This window comes from Choloepus didactylus, chromosome 6 (assembly GCF_015220235.1).
Source record: "Choloepus didactylus isolate mChoDid1 chromosome 6, mChoDid1.pri, whole genome shotgun sequence".
NCBI classification, from domain to species: domain Eukaryota; kingdom Metazoa; phylum Chordata; class Mammalia; order Pilosa; family Megalonychidae; genus Choloepus; species Choloepus didactylus.
Window position 1 is genome coordinate 145388276 of NC_051312.1, and position 10136 is coordinate 145398411.

Sequence of the window (10136 nt, forward strand, 5' to 3'; positions counted from 1 at the left end):
AACATGTTTTCCTTCCTCTGCCCCATTAAGCCTAGGAATGATAATGGTTTCCATCTTTTGCTAGAACCTGGATGCCCAAACTTTTCCTTTTTTTTTTTTTTTTTTTTTTTGTTTCCTTAATCCTGTCCACACTGCTGTAAACAGTCTTTTTATGTTAGCTTCTATCAGTCATGGTTTTCTCAGGGAACAGATGGCAAACTCAAATGGGTAACAGGAGAATTTACATAAATGTAGACAGGGCAAAGGGATCAACAAGAGATAGTTTAAAGCTGTACCCTGAGCTGTAACTTCTGTCAAGGGGGTAGCCAGGCTGAGAAGATGGATGCAGTGAGGCATCCATCTGGTGTGAAGCTAGAACTCTTGAAGGGATTGATTGGGTGGCAGAGATCGCCATCCTATCTCTTCCTTCCTCCCTGCCTAAGTTTCTCTTGGACCACTTTGTTACATGTATAACTAAATGCTGGATAAAGAATAGAAGTATTTATCACTCATAATTATTTGCTTAGTGTCTGTCTGTTCCATTAGACCAAGCTCCGTGAGAGCAGGGACCTTGTCTTTCTTGATCAGTGTTAGAGCCCCAGTACCTAGCAGTATCCTTGCCACATAATAAGTACTTAATACATTTTTCCTGAGTTTAAGAATTAATTGTCTTTTTTCTGGACCCCTCTCTACCTTATTGAGAAACTAGAGAGTCCCTCGACTGGGCTAGCTAAAGTCCTGGGTCAACTGGAGAAAGCAGGTTCACCAGGGGTAAAAGTTGCACAGGGAAGTGTTCGAGTTTGCTAATGCTGCTAGAATGCAAAACACCAGAGATGGATTGGCTTTTATAAACGGGGGTTTATTTGGTTACACAGTTACAGTCTTAAGGCCATAAAGTGTCCAAGGTAACACATCAGCAGTCAGGTACCTTCACCGCATCTGGAAAACCTCTGTTAGCTGGGAAGGCACGTGGCTGGTGTCTGCTCCAAAGTTCTGGTTTCAAAATGGATTTCTCCCAGGATGTTCCTCTCTAGGCAGAAGTTCCTCAAAAATGTCACTCTTAGTTGCATTTGGGGTATTTGTGCTCTCTTAGCTTCTCCGGAGCAAGAATCTGCTTTCAACAGCTGTCTTCAAACTCTCTCTCATCTGCAGGTCCTGTGCTTTCTTCAAAGTGTCCCTCTTGGCTATAGCTCCTCTTCAAAATGTCACTCACAGCTGCACTGAGTTCCTTCTGTTTGTCAGCTCATTTATATGGCTCCACTGATCAAGGCCCACCCTGAATGGGTGGGGCCATGCCTCCATGGAAATATCTCATCAGAGTTAATCACCTACAGTTGGGTGGGGCACATTTCCATGCAAAGACTCAATCTAATCAACACTGATAGGTCTGCTCACACAAGATTACATCAAAGATAATGGCGTTTGGGGGGACATAATACATTCAAACTGGCACAGAAAGCCTACCCTATTTTGCTTAAATTGGAGGACAAAGCTAGAATTTTGAGGCCTGAGGCTGGGCTCCTTTAGAGTGGAGAAAGACTTGAATTTGGAGAAATAACTAGGGATTGAATTGGATCAGACTTTTTGATAGAAGCAGTGAAAATTAGTGGAAAGGAAAAGGTGATTTTGTTCTGTTTTGGACTTTGAGCCTTCTAAAGCATGAGCCAATAAATTCCTGTTGTTAAGCCAACTATTGTGTGGTATTTGCCATAAGAGCCTGACAGACTAAGACACAAGCCAAGACATCTAGGATAGTAAGAGAAAAGAAAACAGAAGTAGAGATGAGAGATACCATGCCTCACTCAGTTTACCTTAAATAAAGGGAAATTGTATGTATAGGCACTTAAACATGTAGGAATGTACCTCACCTTCACTAACAAATAGGACCACCCATGTGATACGTCTCAAGGAGAACTGAACACAGTCTGTGGCCTGAGAGGTGGTTCTGGATACACAGCAGGTCTAGTAATCTAGTTATCCTGTAGGCCTTAGTTTAATCTAGTCTCCCTCCCTGCCTTGTGCTGCTCCTTCTCTTGTTCTGGACACACTTTTCTCTCCTCTTTATTTTGTGACTTCTGCTTACCCATATGTTCTACTTGTATATAACTTCTGCTTACTCATGGTTTCTGAATGCTCATAACTTCTGCTTATTCGTGGCTTATGGTTACCCATGGCTTCTACTGATGTATGCCTTTGTTTTTTGGCTTCTGGTCTTAAGGTGCACTATTGGCTCTTTTTTTTTTTTAATTCAATTTTATTGAGATACATTCATATACCATGCAGTCATACAAAGCATACAATCAGTTGTTCACAGTACCATTATATAGTTGTGCGTCCATCACCAAAATTAATTTTTGAACATTTTCATTACCACACACAAAAAAATAATAAGAATAAAAATTAAAGTGGAAAAGAACAATTAAAGTAAAAAAAGAAAACTGGGTGCCTTTTTAAATTTTTTAAATTTTTTATTTTTGCCTCTGTTTTTCTATTCACCCATCCATACACTGGACGGAGAGTGTGATCCACATGGCTTTCCCAATCACATTGTCACTCCTCATAAGCTACATTGTTATACAATCGTCTTCAACATTCAAGGGTTATGGGTTGTAGTTTGATAGTTTCAGGTATTTTCTGCTAGCTATTCCAATTCATTAGAACCTAAAAAGGGTTATCTATATTGTAAGTGAGAGTGCCCACCAGAGTGACCTCTTGGCTCCTTTTGGAATCTTTCAGCCACTGAAACTTATTTCATTTCATTTCACATCCCCCTTTTGGTCAAGAAAATGTTCTCCATTCCACGATGCCGGTCTAGATTCCTCCCCATGGTCATATTCCACGTTGCCAGTGAGATTTACACCCCTGGGGAGGGCAGTGATTTCACCTGCCAAGCTGGTTTAGCTGGAGAGAGAGGGTCACTGAACAACAAAGAGGCATTCAGGAGGAGACACTTAGGCACAGTTATAAGCAGGCCTAGCTTCTCCTTTGCAGTAACAGTCTTCCCAAGGGCAAGTCTCATGGTAGAGGGCTCAGCCCATCAAACTATCAGTCCCCAATGTCTGTGATAGCCATTCTGAGGCTTCCTATAAGGGCAGGGGACTATAAAATTGGAAGGCATGTTGCTGCATCTGCTCAGTGCCGTGTCCAGTGGAAGGCATCTAGATCTTTTAAAAGACCATTTAAAATCTTTCCCCATTTACTTCCTCAGTCTCATCTTTCTGTTCCTTCCATTTCCTTCCTCTGTCTTCATCCCAGCCTCCATCATAAGCTATATCCATATACTACTAGCTATTATCTGAATATGTAGTGCTATCTGAAAGTTCATATTTGTATGTTTGTTTTTTCCTTCTTCTTGAAATGTATTTCTCCATCTCATCTTCCTGATGATAATTCTTTTTTTAAATGCACTTTTATTGAGATATATTCGCATACCAGATAATCATCCAAAATGTACAATCAATGATGGTTCATGGTATCATCATATAGTTGTACATTCATCACTACAATCAATTTTTGAACATTTTCATTACTCCAAAAAACAAAACAAAACAAAGCAAGAATAAAAATATAAAAAGAACACCAAAAACATCCCATACCCCTTATCACCCCCCTATTATTTATGTATTTTTTGTCTTTATTTTCTTACTCATTGGTCCATACACTGGATAAAGGCAGTGTCTGTCACAAGATTTTCACAATTACATAGTCGCACCATAAAAGCTGTATAGTTATACAATCATCTTTAAGAATCAACAGTTTCAGGTATTTCCTTCTAGATATTCTAATACACTAAAAACTAAAAAATGGATATCTGTATAATGCATAAGAATAACCTCTAGAATGAACTCTAGACTCTATTTGAAATCTCTTAGCCACTGAAACTTTATTTTATTTCATTTATCTTCCCCCACTATTGGTCCAAGAGGGCTTTCTCAATCCCACAATGCCAGGGCCAGGCTCATCCCTGGGAATCATGTCCCATGTTGCCAGGGAGATTTACACCCCTGGGAGTCATATCCCATGAGTTTACCTGCAGAGTTGGCTTAGAAGGGCCACATCTGAGCCACAAAAGAAGTTCTTTGGGGGTGACTCTTAGGCATAATTATAGGTAGGCCTAGCTTCTCCTTTGCAGGAATAAGTTTTGTAGGGGAAGCCCCATAATCAAGGACTTGGCCAATTAAATTGGTAGTCCCAAATGCTTGCGAGAATATCAGTAATTCCCCAGCTGGGGAAGTTTAATATTTCCACATTGTCCCTAAGTCCTTTGTGCCAGTTTGTATGTATTATGTCCCCCCAAATGCCATGTGCTTTAATGCTATCTTGTGGGGGCAGATGTATTAGTGTTAATTAGGTTGAAATCCTTTGAGTGTTTCCATGGAGATTTGACTCAATCAACTGTTGGTGATAACTTGAATTGAATTATTTCCATGGAGAGGTGGATCCCACCCATTCAGGGTGGGTCTTGATTTAATCACTGGAGTCCTATAAAAGAGCTCACAAACAGTAGGACCTCAGAGCATTTGAGAGGGACATTTTGGAGAACAGCTGAGAGAGATTTTGGAGGTGGCTGCTGAAAGCAGACTTTATCTGACACTTTGGAGATGCTAGCCGAGTGTTTGCTCCAGAGAAGCTAAGAGAGGACAAAACACCCCAAGAGCAACATTTTGAAGAATGCAAAGCAGATGAGAGAGGAGCTGGAACAGAACCCAGGATCAGCAGATGCCAGCCAGGTGCCTTCCCAGCTAACAGAGGTTTTCTGGAAGCCATTGACCTTACTTCGGTGACGGTATACTCATGTTGATGCCTTAATTTGGACATTTTTGTGGCCTCCAGACTGTAAGTTTGTAACCAAATAAACCCCCTTTATAAAAGCCAATTCATTTCTGGTATTTTGCATAATGGCAGCAGTAGCAAACCAGAACATCCTTCAAGGGGGCTTTGCAAATACTTTTTTATTCTCAGCCCAAATTAGTGTGATGTATCAAGGCATCACACTAACCTGTACAAACCAACAAGATCTCACTCCCTGTTCAAGGTTACATGTAATTATGGTGCTCAAATAAACTGATTATAAAAGTTAAATTAGATAGTGTGCTACAGGAAATATAAAATTTGCACCGAATAAACATCTCTTCCTTTGGCATCACACACAAGTTGAAGTTTTAAAGAACAGTCAATATCGTCCTTTACCCTTTAGTCTGATTTGCCTTAATCCTAACCAGATCAGCTTTATTTATATCTCTAATTGATGTCTTATCTCTTTTTCAGCTTTTTAAAACAGTTGCTGTATGGGGTAATGCTGAATTTCGTAGCTGCACTGATGACAATTCTTAACTAATCACACTTGCTTGGGATCTCTTATCCATGTCAATCATGGCCTGCAAGTTGAAGATGCCCTAAATCTACCTTTCTGACTCAAAGACCCCTCTCTCTTTAGTTCAGACCCATATCTCCAACTAGCAGCTGGACATTTCTACCTGGAGATCCTTCAGCATCTCAAACTTAACATTTGTAATACTGAAGTCATGTTTGGCTCCCCAACTTTGTTTCAGGGACCTATAATTCAATAATTAACATTGTCATAAACTCAGATACCCAAATGAGAATCCTGAGTGCCATCCTGTACTTCTCCCTTGCCCTCACCTAATACATTCTATCAATTCTACCTCTAAATAGTTCTTGAATTTCAACAGCTTCTCTCAATCCCCACTACATAACTCAAGTTCAGGCTTTCTTCTTATTTTTCTTAGACCACTGAAACAGCTTCCTTCTCTGTTGTGCTTATCAGATCTTTCCTTTATTCTGTTACCAAAACTGACTTCAAAAACTAAAATCAAGGCCCCTGCTGAATGGGTGGGGCCACAACTCCATGGAAATTATCCAATGAATGATCTTGCCCCAGGTTGTGTGATCACATCTCCACAGAAACATCCAATCAAAAGCCTCCAGCCCAATCAACACCAATACATTTCCTGCCCACACAAGACTCCATCAAAGATAATGGCATTTGGGGTATATAATACATCCAAACCAGCACATTCCACCCCCTGGACCCCAAAATGACATGATCTTTCCATATACAAATATATTCATCCCATTGCAATATCACAAAAACTTAAATCATTTCTTGTAACAATAGGTAAGGACAAGATCCCATCAAAATCAATTACAGGCATGGTCAGTCCTAAGGCATAATTCTCCTTTAGCTGTGGAACTGTTAAACTTAGAACAAGTTATGTGCTTCCAATATACAAAGGAAGGACAGTCATAGGGTAAACATTCCCATTGCCATAAGGAGAAACTGAGGAGGCGGGGCAAGACGGAGGACTGGTGAGCTGTAAGTTTTAGTTACTCCTCCAGGAAAGTAGGTAAAAAGCCAGGAACTGCGTGGACTGGACACCACAGAGCAATCTGTCTTTGGGCATACTTCATACAACACTCATGAAAATGTCGAACTGCTGAGATCAGCGAAATCTGTAAGTTTTTGCGGCCAGGGGACCCGCGCCCCTCCCTGCCAGGCTCAGTCCCGTGGGAGGAGGGGCTGCCAGCTCCGGGAAGGAGAAGGGAGAACTGCAGTGGTAGCCCTTCTCAGAAACTCATTCTACTGATCCATACTCCAACCATAGATAGACTGAGACCAGACACCAGAGAATCTGAGAGCTGGCAGCCCAGCAGAGAGGAGACAGGCATAGAAAAAAAAAAAATAACACGAAAAACTCCAAAATAAAAGCAGAGGATTTTTGGAGTTCTGGTGAACACAGAAAGGGGAAGGGCGGAGCTCAGGCCTTGAGGCGCATATGCAAATCCCGAAGAAAAGCTGATCTCTCTGCCCTGTGGACCTTTCCTTAATGGCCCTGGTTGCTTTGTCTATTAGCATTTCAATAACCCATTAGATCTCTGAGGAGAGCCCTTTTTTTTTTTTTTTTTTTTTTTTAATCCTTTTTTCTTTTTCTAAAACAATTACTCTAAGAAGCCCAATACAGAAAGCTTCAAAGAATTGCAATTTCGGCACGTCAAGTCAAGAGCAGAACTAAGAGAGCTCTGAGACAAAAGGCAATAATCCAGTGGCTGAGAAAATTCACTAAACACCACAACTTCCCAAGAAAAGGGGGGTGTCCGCTCACAGCCACCATCCTGGTGGACAGGAAACACTCCTGCCCATCGCCAGCCCCATAGCCCAGAGCTGCCCCAGACAACCCAGTGTGACGGAAGTGCTTCAAATAACAGGCACACACCACAAAACTGGGCGTGGACATTAGCCTTCCCTGCAACCTCAGCTGATTGTCCCAGAGCTGGGAAGGTGGAGCAGTGTGAATTAACAAAGCCCCATTCAGCCATCATTTCAGCAGACTGGGAGCCTCCCTACACAGCCCACCAGCCCAGAACTGCCCTGGGGGGACGGCACTCACCTGTGACATAGCACAGTCATCCCTCAACAGAGGACCCGGGGTGCACGGCCTGGAAGAGGGGCCCACTTGCAAGTCTCAGGAGCCATACGCCAATACCAAAGACTTGTGGGTCAGTGGCAGAGACAAACTGTGGCAGGACTGAACTGAAGGATTAGACTATTGCAGCAGCTTTAAAACTCTAGGATCAGCAGGGAGATTTGATTGTTAGGGCCACCCCCCCTCCCCGACTGCCCAGAAACACGCCCCACATACAGGGCAGGCAACACCAACTACACACGCAAGCTTGGTACACCAATTGGGCCCCACAAGACTCACTCCCCCACTCACCAAAAAGGCTAAGCAGGGGAGAACTGGCTCGTGGAGAACAGGTGGCTCGTGGACGCCACCTGCTGGTTAGTTAGAGAAAGTGTACTCCACGAAGCTGTAGATCTGATAAATTAGAGATAAGGACTTCAATAGGTCTACAAACCCTAAAAGAACCCTATCAAGTTCAGCAAATGCCACGAGGCCAAAAACAACAGAAAATTATAAAGCATATGAAAAAACCAGACAATATGGATAACCCAAGCCCAAGCACCCAAATCAAAAGACCAGAAGAGACACAGCACCTAGAGCAGCTACTCAAAGAACTAAAGATGAACAATGAGACCATAGTACGGGATATGAAGGAAATCAAGAAGACTCTAGAAGAGCATAAAGAAGACATTGCAAGACTAAATAAAAAAATGGATGATCTTATGGAAATTAAAGAAACTGTTGACCAAATTAAAAAGATTCTGGACACTCATAGTACAAGACTAGAGGAAGTTGAACAACGAATCAGTGACCTCGAAGATGACAGAATAGAAAATGAAAGCATAAAAGAAAGAATGGGGAAAAAAATTGAAAAAAATCGAAACGGACCTCAGGGATATGATAGATAACATGAAACGTCCAAATATAAGACTCATTGGTGTCCCAGAAGGGGAAGAAAAGGGTAAAGGTCTAGGAAGAGTATTCAAAGAAATTGTTGGGGAAAACTTCCCAAATCTTCTAAACAACATAAATACACAAATCATAAATGCTCAGCGAACCCCAAATAGAATAAATCCAAGTAAACCCACTCCGAGACATATACTGATCACACTGTCAAACACAGAAGAGAAGGAGCAAGTTCTGAAAGCAGCAAGAGAAAAGCAATTCACCACATACAAAGGAAACAGCATAAGACTAAGTAGTGACTACTCAGCAGCCACCGTGGAGGCGAGAAGGCAGTGGCACGATATATTTAAAATTCTGAGTGAGAAAAATTTCCAGCCAAGAATACTTTATCCAGCAAAGCTCTCCTTCAAATTTGAGGGAGAGCTTAAATTTTTCACAGACAAACAAATGCTGAGAGAATTTGCTAAGAAGAGACCTGCCCTACTGGAGATACCAAAGGGAGCCCTACAGACAGAGAAACAAAGAAAGGACAGAGAGACTTGGAGAAAGGTTCAGTACTAAAGAGATTCGGTATGGGTACAATAAAGGATATTAATAGAGAGAGGGAAAAATATGGCAAACATAAACCAAAGGATAAGATGGCCGATTCAAGAAATGCCTTCACGGTTTTAACGTTGAATGTAAATGGATTAAACTCCCCAATTAAAAGATATAGATTTGCAGAATGGATCAAAAAAAATGAACCATCAATATGTTGCATACAAGAGACTCATCTTAGACACAGGGACACAAAGAAACTGAAAGTGAAAGGATGGAAAAAAATATTTCATGCAAGCTACAGCCAAAAGAAAGCAGGTGTAGCAATATTAATCTCAGATAAAATAGACTTCAAATGCAGGGATGTTTTGAGAGACAAAGAAGGCCACTACATACTAATAAAAGGGGCAATTCAGCAAGAAGAAATAACAATCGTAAATGTCTATGCACCCAATCAAGGTGCCACAAAATACATGAGAGAAACACTGGCAAAACTAAAGGAAGCAATTGATGTTTCCACAATAATTGTGGGAGACTTCAACACATCACTCTCTCCTATAGATAGATCAACCAGACAGAAGACCAATAAGGAAATTGAAAACCTAAACAATCTGATAAATGAATTAGATTTAACAGACATATACAGGACATTACATCCCAAATCACCAGGATACACATACTTTTCTAGTGCTCACGGAACTTTCTCCAGAATAGATCATATGCTGGGACATAAAACAAGCCTCAATAAATTTAAAAAGATTGAAATTATTCAAAGCACATTCTCTGACCACAATGGAATACAATTAGAAGTCAATAACCATCAGAGACTTAGAAAATTCAAATACCTGGAGGTTAAACAACACACTCCTAAACAATCAGTGGGTTAAAGAAGAAATAGCAAGAGAAATTGCTAAATATATAGAGACGAATGAAAATGAGAACACAACATACCAAAACCTATGGGATGCAGCAAAAGCAGTGCTAAGGGGGAAATTTATAGCACTAAACACATATATTAAAAAGGAAGAAAGAGCCAAAATCAAAGAACTAATGGATCAACTGAAGAAGCTAGAAAATGAACAGCAAACCAATCCTAAACCAAGTACAAGAAAAGAAATAACAAGGATTAAAGCAGAAATAAATGACATAGAGAACAAAAAACAATAGAGAGGATAAATATCACCAAAAGTTGGCTCTTTGAGAAGATCAACAAGATTGACAAGCCCCTAGCTAGACTGACAAAATCAAAAAGAGAGAAGACCCATATAAACAAAATAATGAATGAAAAAG